Here is an 18,662-nt window from a genome sequence, read left to right as displayed (position 1 = left end):
AGAACTAGGGAATAGGGCCACTATGGCTCTGAGGAAGAGCAGACAGGGAGATGTTGCTGAACACAGCGGGTCTGGTGGCCTGAAGTGCATATGTTCAATGCAAGAAGTATAACAGGTAAGGCAGATGAACTTAGAGCTTGGATTAGTACTTGGAACTATGATGGTGTTGCCATTCCAGAGACCTGGTTGAGGGAAGGACAGGATTGGCAGTTAAATGTTCCAGGATTTAGATGTTTCATGCGGTATAGAGGGGGATGTAAAAGGGGTGGAGGAGTTGCGCGACTGGTTGGGGAGAATATCACAGCTGTACTATGGGAGGACACCTCAGAGGGCAGCGAGGCTTTATGGGTAGAGATCAGGATTAAGAAGGGTGCAGTCACAATGTTGGGGGTTTACTACAGGCATCCCAACAGCCAGCGGGAGATAGAGGAGCAGATAGGGAGACAGATTTTGGAAAGGAGTAAAAGCAGCACGGTTGCTGTGATGGGAGACTTCAACTTCCCCAGTATTGACTGGGACTCACTTAGTACTATGGGCTTGGACAGGGCAGAGTATGTAAGGAGCATCCAGGAGGCTTCTTAAAACAATATGTAGATAGTCCAACTAGGGAAGGGGCTATACTGGACCTGGTATTGGGGAATGAGCCCGGCCAGGTGGTAGATGTTTCAGTAGGGGAGCATTTCGGGAACAGTGACAACAATTCAGTAAGTTTCAAAGATCTGGTGGACAAGGATAAGAGTGGTCCACGGGTGAATATGCTAATATGGGGGTAGGCTATTTATAACAATATTAGGCAGGAACTGAAGAACATAGATTGGTGGCGGATGTTTGAGGGTAAAACAACATCTGACATGTGGGAAGTTTTCAAATTTCAGTTGAAAGGAATTCAGGACCGGCATGTTCCTTTGAGAAAGAAGGATAATATGGTAAATTTCGAGATCCTTGGAAAACGAGAGATATTGTAGGCCTCGTCAAAAAGAAAGAGGAAGCACTTGTCAGGGCTCGAAAGCTGGGAACAGACAAAGCCTGTGTGGTATATAAGGAAAGTAGGAAGAACTTAAGCAAGGAGTCAGGAGGGCTAAAAGGGGTCACGAAAAGTCATTGGCAAATCAGGTTAAGGAAAATTCCAAGGCTTTTTACACGGACATAAAAAGCAAGAGGGTAGCCAGGGAAAGGATTGGCCCACTGAAGGACAGGGCAGGGAATCTATGTGTGGAGCCAGAGGAAATGGGCGAGGTACTAAATGAATACTTTGCATAAGTACTCATCAAAGAGAAGGAATTCATAGATTCATAGAATTTACAGTGCAGAAGGAGGCCATTCGGCCTATCGAGTCTGCACCGGCTCTTGGAATGAGCACCTCACCCAAGGTCAACACCCCTACCCTATCCCCATAACCCAGTAACCCCACCCAACACTAAGGGAAATTTTGGACACTAAGGGCAATTTACCATGGCCAATTCACCTAATCTGCAGATCTTTGGACTGTGGGGGGAAACCGGAGCACCCGGAGGAAACCCACGCACACACGGGGAGGATGTGCAGACTCTGCACAGACAGTGACCCAAGCCGGAATCGAACCTGGGACCCTGGAGCTGTGAAGCCATTGTACTATCCACAATGCTACCGTACTGCCCATATTGATGGATGTTGAGTCTGGAGAAGGGTGTGTGGATAGTCTGGGTCACATTGAGATCCAAAAAGACAAGGTGTTGGGCATCTTGAAAAATATTAAGCTGGATAAGCCCCCAGGGCCTGATGGGATCTACCACAGAATATTGAAGGAGGCAAGAGAAAAAATAGCCAATGTTGTTCCTTTGTTTAAGAAAGGTGGCAAGGATAATCCAGGGAACTACAGGCTGGTGAGCCTTGTGTCAGTGATAGGGAAATTACTGGAGACAATCCTTCTAGACAGGATCGACTCCCATTTGGAAGCAAATGGACGTATTAGTGAGAGGCAGCATGGTTTTCTGAAGGGGAGGTTGTGTCTCACTAACCTGATAGAGTTTTTCGAGGAGGTCACAAAGATGATTGATGCAGGTAGGGCAGTGGATGTTGTCTATATGGACTTCACTAAGGCGTTTGACAAGGTCCCTCATGGCAGACTGGTACAAAAGGTGAAGTCACACGGGATCAGAGCTGACAAGATGGATACAGAACTGGCTAGGTCATAGAAGGCAGAGAGTAGCAACGCAAGGGTGCTTTTCTGATTGGAGGGCTGTGACTAGTAGTGTTCCGCAGGGATCAGTGCTGGGACCTTTACTGTTCGTAGTATATATAAATGATTTGGAGGAAAATGTAACTGGTCTGATAAGTAAGTTGCGGACTACACAAAGGTTGGTGGAATTGCAGATAGCGATGAGGACTGTCAGAGGATACAGCAGGATTTAGATCATTTGGAGACTTGGGCGGAGAGATGGCAGATGGAGTTTAATCCGGACAAATATGAGGTAATGCATTTTGGAAGGTCTAATGCAGGTAGGGAATATACAGTGAATGGTAAAACCCTCAAGAGATTGAAAGTCACAGAGATCTTGGTGTACAGGTCCACAGGTCACTGAAAGGGGCAACACAGGTGGAGAAGGTAGTCAAGAAGGCATATGGCATGCTTGCCTTCATTAGCCGGGGCAATGAGTATAAAAATTGGCAAGTCATGTTGCAGCTGTATAGAACCTTAGTTAGGCCACACTTGGAGTATAGTGTTCAATTCTGGTCGCCACACTGCCAGAAGGATGTGGAGGCTTTAGAGACGGTGCAGAAGAGATTTACCAGGATGTTGCCTGGTATGGAGGGCATTAGCTTTGGGGAGAGGTTGAATAAACTTGGTTTGTTCGCCCTGGAACGAAGGAGATTGAGGGGCGACCCGATAGAGGTCTACAAAATTATGAGGGGCATAAATAGAGTGGATAGCTAGAGACATTTTCCCAGGGTAGAGGGGTCAATTACTAGGGGGCATAGGTTTAAGGTACGAGGGACAAGGTTTAGAGGAGATGTACAAGGTAAGTTTTTTTTACAGAGGGTAGTGGGTGCCTGGAACTCGCTGCCAGAGGAGGTGGTGGAAGCAGGGACGATAGTGACGTTTAAGTGACATCTTGACAAATACATGAATAGGATGGGACTAGAGGGATATGGACCTCGGAAGTGTAGTGATCTGTACATCTGGACATACATCTGCACATACACCAGGGACTGCAGCACAGATGTAACAGCCACAGCACCACTAGAGGGCAGCATCAGAGACGGGTATAAAGGGTCGAGCCCAAGGCAGGAGCCGCCTCCTTGAGAAGCACAGAGCTAGTGAGCAGCAGCACACAGAGACACCTCAGCATAGGTAGTTTACCTCAGCTTCACTGGTCATACCTCTTGACTGTTTTACATCTAGTTGAGTTCTGGAAGCAAAACGAACCCTTTGAATAAAGTGTTTGTGTCAACTGTAAGTCTACAGTCTTCATTCAGACTTAGAGAATAATGTAGGAAGTGTAGAAGATTTTAGTTCAGACGGGCAAGATGGTCGGCACAGGCTTGGAGGGCCGAAGGGCCTGTTCCTGTGCTGTACTTGTCCTTGTTCTTTGTAGATTTCAGAAAATACAGTAAATGTTGAGTGCATAGAGTAAATATTTGTACTGCTACAGAAATGCCTCACACTTAAAATCCTCAGATTTGTGTTCATATTTCGACATGGTCATCTCCCTTTCAATCTCCGTGATCTCCTCAGTGATCGCTGCACTTCTCCAGTTTTGACTTCTCAGGCATACCTGATTTCCCCTGCTCCGGCCATCACGGAGCCTACAGGGGCCGGTGCGGAGAAGAGAATGCGCTAAAATACGCTGGCCTGTCGGCGCATGCGTGGAACCACGCCGGCAGTTCCGCGCATGCGCGAGATCACACCGGCCCTTTGGCGCATGCGGGAACTAGCACCATCCCTTCGGCGCCGGCTAGAGCGGCGCCAACCCCTCCGGCGTCCACGGTGGAGCACTTTCGGGGGTTGTTGACGCCAAAGTGGTTGGCACCGGTTCTCCTGCCGCTGTGGGGACTAGTCCCTGGAAGGGAGAATCCCGGTCATTGTCTGTACATTGCAATCTCCCTTCCCCTTCATGTTATATTTGCTGCTCACGCCCCTGCTCCTCAGCTTCATTCCAGGGCTAATCAGGGTGGGAGGGCGAAGGGCCATTTTGCCTGGGCGTCAAGCTCAAAGGGGGCTTCAAATTTGGACACTTGTTAATTTTGTGGCATTTGATAAGTTTTGCAACTTGTTTTTATTCGCATAAGGAAATATAGGAAAAGGAAGTCGGTTTTGCTGTTCCATATTGTACATCAGGCAGCATCTGTGCAGCCAATTTTACGTGGGTCTGAATGAGGGTGTGAGAATATGCATGGGTTAAGGCAGCACAGCTGGCACATCGTGGAAGTTATTGTACTATTTGCTCAAAGTAACTCTTTATAATCGATAGTTTTTCAACATAAATCCTGAGACTGAAAATACTCATCTCTGGATTGCAAGCCAAGAGAATTGTTTCAAGAAATACTTGAACTTGGATCCTGGCGTGTTTCCTAATATCACAATAACATTGTGGGCTGGATTCTTTCGCCCCGCCCCCCGCAAGAACACCACGGCGAGACGCTGCCAATGGAGAAATCCATTAACCTCGGGCGGGATTCTCTAGTCGCTGGGCGGACATGGCGAATCATGTCCAGTGTATTTTGTCTGCATCAGTGGTTTCAGGTGAGCGTACCTTCAATGCATTGAAGCAAGTGAAGAACCATCACCGTACAACTATGGGACAGGAGCATTTGAAGAGTCTCCCCATGCTTAATATCAACTGACACATTACACGAAAGCTCGATTTTAAAAATGTAACAAATGCATTGCTAGCCTTTCTCTGTGTAAATGCATTTGCATGGAGAAAGGCTAGAAATGCATTTGTTAAACTTTTTAAAATTCACATTGCATCTCAGTATTTTTTGATGCCGTAGTTTGTTCTCATGTATGGGAACATAAGCACTGGGGGCAGAAGTAGGTAATTCAGCCCCTCCAGCCTGCTCCACCATTAAATATCCTCTTTTCTAAAATTATGGCTAGTGGTCTCAAAAGCTGGGAATAACCAGGAGTTCTCTGGACCTCCTAGACGGAATGCAACTCTCCCAATGGGTGGCAGAAAGGGCTGCTCCCTCATAACGTTCAAGTTGTGCTGCATTCTACCACATGTGCTGCTTGATGTGCTGAGTACTGCAGTACTCCTTCAGTGATCCAAGCAGTGGAAGCATTGCCCGAGGACGTGGCTGGTGTGTTCTATAATGTTTCTTTTGGCAGCTTGGCTCTTAATGTAGGCCCACTGTGCCTGAGTTCCACATCAGAGTCATGAGCCATGTCATGATTGGATAACCCTTGTCCCCCCCAGCAGCCAGCCTTTTATATCCCATGGTGATTCAAACACAGAGCTGCTGCAGAATGAATGAGTCATGACTGCTACGCAACATAATAGACTGCACATGGTGGAAATCTGAAAAAAACCCCCAGAAAATTCAGCACCTTAGACAGCATCTGTGTAAAGACAAATAGAGTTAATGTTTCAGGTTGAAATGAGATGTAACAGGTATTTGCTTATTCACAGAATCCCTACAGTGCAGAAGGAAGCCATTCAGCCCATCAAGTCTGCACCGACCCTTCAAAAGAGCATCCTAACCAGGCCTAAACCCACACCGCCATCCCATCTCCGTAACCCCACCAAACGTTTTGGACACTAAGGGGAAATTTAGCAAGGCCAATTCACTTAACCTGCACATCTTCGGACTCAGGGAGGAAACCGGAGTACTCGGAGGAAACCCATGCAGACCCGGGGAGAAAGTACAAACTCCACAGACACAGTTAACCAAGGCCGCAATTGAACCTGGGTCCCTGGTGCTGTGAGGCAGCAGTGCTAACCACTATGCCGCCCCTGCACCATTCCTTCATGGAACGCGAGTGTTGCTGACAGTCAAACATTTGTTGCCTGTCCCTAATTTCCCGTGAACTGAGTGACTTGCTTGGCCATTTCAGAGGGCTTTTAAGAGGCAACCACATTATTGTGGGTCTAGAGTCACATGTAAACCAGACTAGGTAAGGACGGCAGATTTCCTTCCCTGAAGGACATTAGTGAACCAAATCAGCATTTATGACGATCGATGATTGAATCATCATTGAACTGAATTTAAATTCCTCCAGCTGGTGGGATTTGTACATTAGCCTTGGCCTCTGGACTACTCGTCTTATCACATTGACATCATGCTCGCGCCTCCCTTATTTTAAGCAAGATTTAAAACAAGGGAAAGTGGGGACCGTGTAGAATGAGAACAAAAGGGGAAGATATGTGTTGGAATTAGACTGAGATTGCATGGCGAAAGGATTGGCGGTGGAGGGTCAAAGGGAGCGGTTAAGAGCCAAGCTGCCAAAAGGGGCAGCACGGTAGCATGGTGGTCAGCATAAATGCTTCACAGCTCCAGGGTCCCAGGTTCGATTCCCGGCTGGGTCACTGTCTGTGCGGGGTCTGCACGTCCTCCCCGTGTGTGCGTGGGTTTCCTCCGGGTGCTCCGGTTTCCTCCCACAGTCCAAAGATGTGCAGGTTAGGTGGATTGGCCATGCTAAATTGCCCGGTGTCCTAAAAAATAAGGTTAATGGGGGGGGGGGGGGTTGTTGGGTTACTGGTATAGGGTGGATACGTTGACTTGAGTAGGGTGATCATTGCTCGGCACAACATCGAGGGCCGAAGGGCCTGTTCTGTGCTGTACTGTTCTATATTATGGGAGAAGTAAACACACAAAAGCTGTGTCTGAACTCAAACAAACTTCAAAAATGTAAAAAATCAGAAGAAGTACTAGACTGAGGATGAAACTGGCTGCTGGTGTGGGGGAGGATAGGAACTGGCTGCTGGTGTGGGGGAGGATAGGAACTGGCTGCTGGTGTGGGGGAGGATAGGAACTGGCTGCTGGTGTGGGGCAGGATAGGAACTGGCTGCTGGTGTGGGGGAGGATACTAACTGGCTGCTGGTGTCGGGGAGGATAGGAACTGGCTGCTGGTGTGGGGGGGGTATAGGAACTGGCTGCTGGTGTGGGGGGGTATAGGAACTGGCTGCTGGTGTGGGGGAGGATCGGAACTGGCTGCTGGTGTGGGGGAGGATCGGAACTGGCTGCTGGTGTGGGGGAGGATAGGAACTGGCTGCTGGTGTGGGGGAGGATCGGAACTGGCTGCTGGTGTGGGGGAGGATAGGAACTGGCTGCTGGTGTAGGGGAGGATAGGAACTGGCTGCTGGTGGGAGTGCATGGGCATGCTGGGGAAAAGTGTATGTGTGGTGTTTGTGTGTGTGGGGCAGGAGGAGTGCATGTGTGGGAGTGTGTGTGTGTGTGTGTGTGTCGAGGGGGAAATGTGTCGGGAGGGGATGCATGGGGGAATGTATCTATGGAGGAGCGTGTATTTGTGGGTGTGTTTATTTTTATAGCATTACTGTATATTTGCTCAACAATTCTTTCTTTCCTTGAAACCCCAACTTTCTTTGAAATTTAGTTTATTGCTGTGCTAAACCTGATCTTTCAAAAATTTGTTCATCAGCTCTTTGAATGAGAAAAATATGCAAACCAAAAGGTTGGACGAACATGTTACACATGGTTGCCGCTGTATGTGGTAGTGGAGTGAATGAATGTTGAAGGTGGTGGATGGGGTGCCAGTCAAGTGGGCTGCTTTGTCCAAGATGGTGTCAAGCTTCTTAAGTGTTGTTTGGACCTGCACTCGGCCTGACAACTGGGGAGTATTCCATCACACACCTGACTTGTGCCTCATAGGCTTTGGGGAGTCATGGTGTGAGTCACTTGCCATAGAATTGCCTCTGACCTGCTCTTAGATGTGTGGGCCCATCGGGTCTGCACCAGCCCTTGGATAGCCCACACCTCCACCCCTATCCCTGTAACCTAGTAACCCCACCTAACCTTTTTGGACACCAAGGCCAATTTTTAGCATGGACAATCCACCTAACCTGCACATCTTTGGACTGTGGGCGGAAACCGGAGCACCCGGAGGAAACCCACGCAGACACGGGGAGAACATGCAGACTCCGCACAGAAAGTAATCCAGCCGGGAATCGAACCTGGGACCCTGGAGCTGTGCAATCATCAGTTCATATCCCTAGATCTGATCTCATGATGGGGTGGCATGGTGGGGAAAATCATTGCTGAAGGTGACTGGACTAGGACACTACCCTGAGGAACTCCTGCAGAGATGTCTGAGGGTGCAGATTATTGTCCTCCAACAACTAATGAGGCCAAGCCTCATTCTCTCATTTCAACTGAGAGCTTGGACATTCACTAGCCTGTTGAAACAGAGTTCAGGAATGTCATCATGTTACTCGGCATCACTCAAGCCCGAGAAGTAAAATGAGGCCAGGATTTTACATTAATGGGAAAGAGACTTGGCGGAAGATGCCGTTGTGACTCCTGAGAAAAGGTTAATGACCAGTTGGGTATGGAAGGTAGAATGAATGATTTTCTCAAAGGGGAGGATGGAGACAGACACGGTTTCAAGAAAGATGGGTAAAGTGCTTACTGACTTGGATCATTATCAATTCTATCCAATTCTAGCCACGTGTGTATCCTGGATTTTCAATGTTCCACCAATGATGGGTAAACCATCAGTTGGGCAGATCCCAAACTCTAGAATTCCTTCCCTTAGCCTCCCCATTTCTCTCTCTCTCCTTTTTTCAGACGCGCCTTAAGCCTTTGGCTTCACGTTCTGCAAGGGGGCAGCAGTGTAGCACAGTGGCTAGCTCTGCTGACAAGAGATTGAAAGGGAGATGACCATGTCAAAATATGAACACAGCACCAGAGACCCGTGTTCAATGCCAGCCTTGGGTCACTGTCTGTGTGGAGTTTGCACTTTCTCCCCGTGTCAGCGTGAGTTCCCTCCCACAGTCCAAAGATGTACAGGGTAGGGGGATTGGCCATCCTAAATTGCCTCTTAGTGTCCAGGGATGTGAAGGTTATGTGGCTGCAGGGAAAGGGTGGGACATGGATCGGTGCAGACTCGATGGGCTGAATGGCCACCTTCTGCACTGTAGGGATTCTATGATGGGGTGGAGGTGTGGGCTTGGGTGAAGTGCTCTTTCCGGCTGGCCAGTACAGACTAAATGGGCTGAATGGTCTCCTTCGGCACTGTGGGGATTCTATGATGGGGTGGAGGTGTGGGCTTGGGTGAAGTGCTCTTTCCGGCTGGCCAGTACAGACTCAATGGGCTGAATGGTCTCCTTCGGCACTGTGGGGATTCTATGATTCTTTATGGTTCCATGTCCAACTGCTGTCCAATAACACTCTAGTGAAGCACATTGTGACTCCCCACTGTGTTGAAAATGTTATATAAATACAAATTGTTGTTGATAAATGCACATGGCTCTCCAAACACAGCCACATTTTGAATTTGTCTGCTCGAAGCGGACAACTCCATACTCCAGTATTAACATGGGCTGTCACATGGCTCTTTAAGCACAAATGCTTCTTCTGATCAACATGAACTAATCAAGTCTGCTTTGAAGGCGCAGTTCTTCACCGGGCTCCCATTGCCACATCTTTTCTCTTGTTACATGTTCCAGTCGGAACTAAACAACCTTGTCAAGCCATTAATAGTTCTGCAAAGAAAATCACCACATTGGTCTTTTTACGCAGATTGCAGTTGCTGATAAACATAAAGGAGATTACACAAATCTCTGTTCCCAAGCTGCTTTTCAATCAGAAACAGTTCAAGGAAATCAAACGGGTTTTGACGATGGCCTTAGGCAACCAACACATTTTGAATCAGGATCAACATGAAGCGGACACTTTTTATACATTTCTACTCAAAGAATGCTGTATGTTAAGAAACGTTCACTAATTCCATAACACAAACGTGTCAACTTTTCTTGATCGGACCTGGTTTTAGAATTCTGTGGCAGAGCTGCCATGTTGGGTAACTGGGTAAGTGTACACCTTGGCATGGCACTGAGCCACACTGACCAGGTGAAATGCATGGTTCACCCTGGGTGTGTGTGCAGTTAGCTGATATACTCAATGGTGGCAGCGTGAAACTTAGTGTTACGGATGAATGCAGTCCTCTTTTGAAATGCCTTTGACTGTTCTTTCAAGCTGTCAGCATAGGAGCCGAACAAACTGTATCCAATAGCGAGGCAATTCCATCGGCACCCAATTAACAGGAAATTAGCTTGATCCATAAACTAGCCTGTAGAATACATAATAAATGTTTGCTTTTCCACTGGCAGACATTATGATCCGATCTTGACTTGGGCGGAGCTGCATACACCAAGATGGAGGTGGGGTTTCTGTTCGAAAACTCGGACATTTGAGTTCTCTCTCATACAGTGCAATTGTGACGCTGTAGCATAAGTAGTTTTACTCAAGAAAGTTCCTAAGCCACAAATGACTGGAAGGCTTGACTTCCAGGCAGGTGGGGACCATTCTCCAGCAGAATGAAGCTGGAGGCAAGTGTCAGAAAATGTACCTTGCCATGCCAAAAGTTAGACATGAAAAGGTCAAACGATTGGACAGTGACTTGGTGAGATCTGAGCACAATGCAGAGGAAATGGGAGATAATTATACTATAAAAGGGGACGCCGTTGTCATGGCAAGTCTCTTTGGCAGACTCAGTTACATTGGTTTACAAATAAGATGAACTGACAGCAATTCATTGTCCCTTCCAGTATAATGTAATTTTGACAAAAATACGGCACAATTATTACATCTCTTCTCCCATTCTCTCAGAACAAATTTGATCATACTTTTTTCTCGATGAATAATCTGAGAGAAACACACACTTGTCCAGAGATACAATCAGAAGACTTTTGACCTGATTAGTCCATCGCTTTCAAAGAAGATACAGAGAATTGAATGGTTTGGATGAAATACCTGGTGAGAAAGGAGACTTGTATTAAACCGTTCCCATATCATCCCATTGATTTGTGATTCATTGTGGTGTACAGGGGAAACTATCCCTACACACAACAGCGATCACGTTACACTGACCTTACATTATACTCTGAGCCTACCCTAATGCTGAACACAAAACCTGCTGGACTAGAACAGTTTCAGAAAACACAGACAAAGAGGTCAATGACCTACTCAATTCATTTATCCACAAACCATGTATTATCAGAGGACCTACCTCCAACAATTGAATCTCTTAAGCATTCTGTCAACTTACCCCTTGACCTCAAATATAAATCAAACACAATTCTATCATCACAAACTAATGGGCCATGCCACATTACACTAGCTAGTCCTATATTCTCCTTTGGGATGACATTTTCACATTCATAGGCACTTGTATCACAGAATCCTTACAGTGCAGAAAGGGGTCTTTCGGCACATCAAGTCTGTACTGGCTCTATGAAGGAGCATCCGACCGAGTCCCTTATCCCGTAAACTTGCACATTCTCTCTTTTCAGATAGAAAATCCAATGACCTTTTGAATACCTCAATCAAACCAGCCTCCACCACACTTTGAGGAAGTTCATTCTGATTTCCAACCACCTTCTTGGTGAAAAGAAAATTTCCTCATTACTTTTACCCCTTTCGTCAATTATTTTGAATCTGTGTCCCCCAGTTCTTTATGCTCTTGAGTGGGAACATTTTTGTCACTATTTACCCTGTCCAAACCACTCAGGGTCTTAAATACCTCTATCAAGTATCCTCTCAGTTTTCTTTTCCCCAAGGAAAATGGTCCCAACCTCTCCAATCTATCTTCATAGTTACAGTTCTTTATCCCCTGGAATCATTCTTGGGAATCCCCTCTGTACTCTTCCCCTCATTCTTCCTCAAGTATGTTGCACAGAACTAGACGCAATGCTCCAGATAAAGTCTAACAAGTGTCACATACAAATTTATCATGACTTCCTTATTCTTGTACTCAATGTCCCCATCAATAAAGCCTAAGATACAATATGTTTTATTAACTGCTGCCTCAACTTGCCTTATCTTCAATAACTTCTCTACATGTACACCAAGGTCCCTCAGTTCCAGCACCCCCTTTACAGTTTTCCCTTTATTTTATGCTGTCTCCCCATATGTTTCCAGCAAAAATGGATCACTTCACACTTCTCTGCATTGAACTTCATCTGCCACTTGTCTGTCCAACCTACCAACATGCCTGTGTCCTTTCGAAGTTCAAGGCTATCCTCATTACAGTAGACTGTATCTCCAATCTGTTTATGATCTGCAAATGATGCACTGCACACCACAATTTAGGTCATCAATATATATCAGGAAGAACAAGGGCTGGGATTCTCCCCTACCCGGCAGGGCGGGGGGTCCCGGCATAGCGGAGTGGCGACAACCACTCCGGCGTCGGGCCTCCGCACCTTTGGGGCCTAGGCCCACGCCGGAGTGGTTGGCGCCATGCCGACTGGCGCCAAAACCGGTGCTAGCGGCCTTTGACGCCCGGCGCCGGCCGAAAGGACTTCGCCGGTTCGCGCATGTACCGGTGTGTCAGCTGCCACTGACGTCACCACCGGCACATGCGCGCTGGGGGATTTCCTTCCGCCTCCGCCATGGTGCAGGCCATGGCAGCGGCGGAAGAAAATGAGTGCCCCCATGGCACTGGCCCGCCCGCCGATCGGTGGGCCCCGATCACGGGCCTGGCCACCGTGGGGGCACTCCCCGGGGTCCGATAGCCCTGCGCCCTCCCCAGGAGCCCGGGGGCCCGCTCGTGCCGCCAATCCCGCCGCCACCAGAGGTGGTTGAAACCACGGCGGTGGGAGAGGCCTCTCAGCGGCGGGAATTCGGCCCATCGCAGCCCGGAGAATCGCTGTGGGGGGCTCCCCGATCGGCGCGGACGGCACGCCGATCGGCGGGCCGTGATTCCCACCCCCGCCAATTCCCGGGTGGCGGAGAATTTCTGCCACGGCGGGGGCGAGATTTTCGGCAGCCCCGGGCGATTCTCCGACCCTGCGGGGGGTCGAAGAATTTCACCCAAGTTTCTAAACACTGACCCCTAGGGAACTCTACTACAAACCTTGCTTCAATCTGAAAAACATCAATTTGTCATGACACTCTTTCCTGATACTCACCCAACTTCTTATCCAAGTGTGTACATTACCCCTTACTCCATGAGAAGAATTTTGTTCACAAAGCTGTGTGGCACTATATCAAATGTCTTTTCATAATCCATGTGCACCACATCAACAGTGCTGTCTTTATCAACCTTCTGTTACTTCCACAAAAAGCTCCTGCAAGTTAGTTAAATATAATTTTCCCGTAATGAATCCATGCTGCCATACCTTAATTATCCTCCACTTGTCCAAGTGACTATCGACTATGTCCTGAACTATAGTTTCTAGAAGTTTCCCTACATGCCTCCTCGGGGAGCACGGTAGACCAGTGGTTAGCACAGTTTCTTCACAGTTCCAGGGTCCCAGGTTAATTTCCCGGCTTGGATCACTGTCTGTGCGGGGTCTGCACTTTCTTCCCGAGTCTGCATGGGTTTCCCCCGGGTGCTCCGGTTTCCTCCCACAATCCAAAGATGTGTAGGTTAGGTGGATTGCCCACGCTAAATTGTCCTTAGAGTCCAAAAGGGTTGGATTGGGTGGGGGTGTGGGCTTGGTAGGGTGCTCTTTCCCAGGGCTGGAGCAGACTCAATGGGCCGAATGGCCTCCTTCTGCTCTGTAAATTCAATGATTCTATATTAGTGAAGTCAAAATTACTGCTCTGTCGTTGATGACTTTTTTTCCTTGCACCCTTTTTTGAATAGAGAATTTGCAGACATTTTACGACGCCAAAATCGGTGGTGACCCCTCACCGATTCTGGGACCAGTGAGGGGCTAGCAGTGGCGCTGGGTCAAACTCAAGGCTCCTGCGCTGAAAACAGCTGGAGAATGGCCAGGTCCATGGCCACGCAGGCGCAAGGGGATGACCTGCAGCAGTCACGCCATACAACATGGTGCTGGCCGTGCGCGGACCCGAACCACCATCCGCGAAGCAACAGTGGGGGGGGGGCAATCGCGGGAGGGCCTGCCGATGACGTGCCAAAGTCGTTGCAACGGCATGCAGCGTATGATGCAATTATGCCACTTTCGAGGAGGCGGAGCTTGGTGACTGGCGTCAAACCGGCGCTGTCCCCGATTTGGACATCGGGATGGATTCTCCGCCCAATCACCGATTACGATATCGGCGTCGGAACCAGACTCAATGCCTCAGAAATTGAATTCCTCCCTCTACTCCATTTCTCCAGCCATAGGTTGAACTTCTCAGTCTTCTTATTCTTATGATCACTAGCATGTGACATTGGAAGCAATCCGGAAACTACTGCTCTTTATCCTGCTTTTTAATTCCCTTCCTAAATCCGTAAAATCTGCTTTCAGGACCTCATCCATGTCATGGGTCTCAATGTGGAACACAACCTCTGCCTATTCATTCTCTCCCAAAAGAAAATCTTGCTGCCGCTCTGTAACATCCTTGATCTAGGAGCGGGGCGGCAACATACCATCATGGAGTCACGTCAATGACCACAGATATGTTTATCTGCTCCTCTAACTATAGAATCCCCCAACACGACACCACCTCTACATCTACTCCTCCTATGCAGTTCAGCCACACCTGGGCCCACAAACCTGGCTCTTGCTACAGTCCTCTGAAGATCCATCTTGCACATCAGAATCCAAAATTTGAAAATCAGTTAGGTAGTGAGATAGCCTCCGGGGTTTCAGTCACTACCCGCCTGCTTCTCTTAGATACGCCCATTCCCTCTCTGCATGTGTACTTCTTAGCTGTGGTGTGACCACCTCTCTAAACAGGCTGTCCATTTGGGGCCTCACGGTAGCATGGTGGTTAGCATCAATGCTTCACAGCTCCAGGGTCCCAGGTTCGATTCCCGGCTGGGTCACTGTCTGTGTGGAGTCTGCACGTCCTCCCCGTGTGTGCGTGGGTTTCCTCCGGGTGCTCCGGTTTCCTCCCACAGTCCAAAGATGTGCGGGTTAGGTAGATTGGCCATGCTAAATTGCCCGTAGTGTAAGGTTAATGGGGGGATTGTTGGGTTACGGGTATATGGGTTTAAGTAGGGTGATCATTGCTCGGCACAACATCGAGGGCCGAAGGGCCTGTTCTGTGCTGTACTGTTCTATGTAATCCTCAGCCTTGTGGATACACCACAGTGACTCCAGCGTTCACTCGAGTTTCACAGCCGAGAGCGCACATTTTGAAACTGGTGACACTGCCTGCAGATGTAGTCATCAAGAGCACTTTGAGCTTGCATGATTCCCACATGCCACAGGATGCACATTTCATACATTCAAGCAGCACTAACATACATTAAAAATTATATAAAGTGTTTACTACAGTGTGGTATAATTCATTTGTCACTCACCAATTGTTTCCTCTGTGCCCTGTCCAGAAAGGCCTATGCTTACCAACCCAATTATGGGACACCTGTAATCTCACTTACAGATTTAATCTGTAAATTTACAGCTCTCTGTCCACTGATTTATGGGCTCTCTCCCTCTCAGACCTTAATGGGTTCTTTCTCTCTCTCTGAATCTCACCGCTTTATGACCTCCTCTCTATCAGAACTTTTGCTTCACAGCTCCAGGGTCCCAGGTTCGATTCTCGGCTATGGTCACTGTTGTGCGGAGTGTGCACGTTCTCCTCGTGATTATGTGGGTTTCCTCTGGGTGCTCTGGTTTCCTCCCATCCGGATGCTCCGGTTTCCTCTCACAAAGATGTGCAGGTTAGGTTGATTGGCTGTGCTAAATTGCCCTTAGTGTCCAAAAAAGGTTAGGTGGGGTTATGTTGATAGGGTGGAGGTGTGGGGATAGGATAGAGGTGTAGGCTTTGGTGCTCTTTCCAAAGGCTGGTGCAGACTCGATGGGCCGAATGGCCTCCTTCTGCACTATAAATTCTATGATTCTTTCTGCTTTATGGCCTCTCTCTCTCTCTCTTTCTCTTCTCTCTCTTTTTCTCTCTCTCTTTGAACCACCGTTGCTTTATGGGCTGTCTCATCGATCTCCTGCTAAGGTGTCATTGAGTCAAATTAGTATTTGGGTTACCTCCTTCTGCACTTCCAGATATCCATACAGTTCTTTTTGATGCCTTAATTATATCTTACCTGCATTACCGGTTAATTTATTTTCCATTTCCACAGCTCTGGTTTTTCCCTGTAACTGGCTAATAATGTGATTTTATTAATTGAATTTAAATTCTGCCAGCTGCCGTGGAGGGGTTTGACTCCATGTTCACAGAGCATGAGCCTGGGGCTCTGGGTTACAAGTCCAGTAACATTGTCACTGGACTTTGAAATAGCTGAACAGATGGCTGACTTATTTGGTTGACAGCCGAGTCAGGTCAACCTTTGAAGCTGTGGATAAAATGTCTGTTGTACTGCTTCAAAAGTTTTTAATGTATAATAGCACTGGGGGCTGTATTGACACAACTGTGAAAAGGAATCTCATTATGGATGCTTTACTGAGCTCCAAACACAAATAAAGGCTTCAATTCATTTGCAGCTGTCAAGCAAACTGTGATCCTAGTTTTCAACTGATTCTACGAGAAGATTAAAGAAGTTTCTGAATGGCTGTTTTTATTTTGACAGTACCGTGAGGATCTTAAAGATTTGCCAATCCTACTAAAGGCGTCATGTGTTCTGCCCATAGTGAATATTGGGTGAGGTGGTTTGGGTGTGTGGAGAGAGGGGTGAGCATTAAGGTGCCTGACTTTCATGCACAGACCTGTGCCATTACCCCAGCGAACAGAAGCTGACCCTCTAACCCGCCTGTTGCAAAATCTCCAAACTCATGTTTTCCAACTCCAAATTGAAAGCCCGGGCCTTAACCTCTCCTATACAAGGTTTCAAATGCTATAGGGCCCTAACCAATTATATCTGCCAGTTCTAAGGGTTTCTGGCTGGTGTCTTGTTTAGTTTAGGCTAGCAACCAACTGAATAAGCATTAGGAGAGATTGAGGCACAAAACGCGATACCATTTCTTTCTGGATGCCTCTTGTGTCGGCCGACCTAGCTCATGGATCTAAGCTTGCATCGGTTTCCTCTTTCCCCACCCTCCCCATCCCTTCGTCATTCAGTGGTGTCCTGGCCAATATTCATCACTCAATCAATATTGTCAAAACAGGTAAACTTGTCACTTACTTTTACTCCAATCTTGCTAGGCTGTTTAGCTCACAGGGGCTGTTTAGCTCACAGAGCTAATCGCTGGCTTTGAAAGCAGACCAAGGCAAGCCAGCAGCACGGTTCGATTCCCGTAACAGCCTCCCCGAACAGGCGCCGGAATGTGGCGACTAGGGGCTTTTCACAGTAACTTCATTTGAAGCCTACTCGTGACAATAAGTGATTTTCATTTCAATTTTGTTTTTCAAGTACATTGTTGCTGCAGCATTTTAGATATGTCTTTACATTATGAACATGAATGAGCTGCATGAGGCAGATGTGGAGAAGATCTTTTCACTTGTAGGGCAGACCGAAACTAAGGGCCATAAATATAAGATAGGGAATACAAGAGAAACGTCTTTATTCAATAGAGTCTTAAGATTGAAGAATTCACAACCGTACGGAGTAGATTTTTCCTCTTTGTTCTTTCATGGGATGAGGCCATTGCTGCCAAGGCCAGAATTTATTGCCCATCTGTAATTAGAATAGAATAGAACAGTACAGGCCCTTCGGCCCTCGATGTTGTGCCGAGCAATGATCACCCTACTTAAACCCACGTAACCCGTATACCCGTAACCCAACAATCCCCCCATTAACCTTACACTACAGGCAATTTAGCATGGCCAATCCACCTAACCCGCACATCTTTGGACTGTGGGAAGAAACCGGAGCACCCGGAGGAAACCCACGCACACACGGGGAGGACGTGCAGACTCCACACAGACAGTGACCCAGCCGGGAATCGAACCGGGGACCCTGGAGCTGTGAAGCATTGATGCTAACCACCATGCTACCGTGAGGTTTCCAAAGCTCTTTCAGAGAGCAGTTAAGAATCAACCACGTTGCTGTGGATCAGGAGTCACGTGTAGGTCAGACTGGGTAAGGAGGGCAGATTGTATCCCCCCTCCCCCCAAAGGACTTGAGTGTTTTTATTACAATTGATAATTTCCGTGCATCATTAACCTTTCAAATCCAAATTTTTGTTAATTAATCAAAGTTAAATTCCACCAGCTGCCTTGGTGGGATTCAAACCCATATCCCCAGTACATTAGCCCGGGTCTCTGGATTACTTTGAGTCATCCAGACTCGAAACGTTAGCTCCCTTCTCTCTGCGCAGATGCTGTCAAACCTGCTGAGATTGTGCAGTATTTTCTAAATTGTTTCAGATTCCAGCATCGGCAATAATTTGATTTTATCTCTGGATTATTGGTCCAGTGACATGACCATTATGTCACCGTTTCCCTTAAGGCAAACAGTATTGATGCATTCAAGGGGAAGCTAGATGTGTACAAGAGGAGGAAAGGAATAGAAGGTTCTGCGAATAGGATCAGATGAAGAGGGATGGGTGGCAGGTTGTGTGGGGCTCAAACACCAGAGCCTAAACTGGTCAGGTTGAATGATTCATTTCTGCACTGCCAGCCCCTTCAATCTAATTCCATGCAATAGAATTTCACAGACAGCACTGTTCTGCCTAGGTGAGGTACAAAAGCTAAATAAAGTGTCCCAG

The 18,662-nt window shown here is 47.6% G+C and overlaps 1 protein-coding gene across 15 annotated transcripts in view; it reads right to left on the bottom strand.

Moving 5' to 3' along the window:
• eys (eyes shut homolog) overlaps positions 1–18,662 on the bottom strand; it is a 3,376,609-nt gene that overhangs the window by 2,628,802 nt on the left and 729,145 nt on the right. The window lies entirely within an intron of this gene.

This window comes from Scyliorhinus canicula, chromosome 6, assembly GCF_902713615.1.
Source record: "Scyliorhinus canicula chromosome 6, sScyCan1.1, whole genome shotgun sequence".
NCBI lineage: Eukaryota > Metazoa > Chordata > Chondrichthyes > Carcharhiniformes > Scyliorhinidae > Scyliorhinus > Scyliorhinus canicula.
This window is presented reverse-complemented; position numbering and strand designations above follow the sequence as displayed.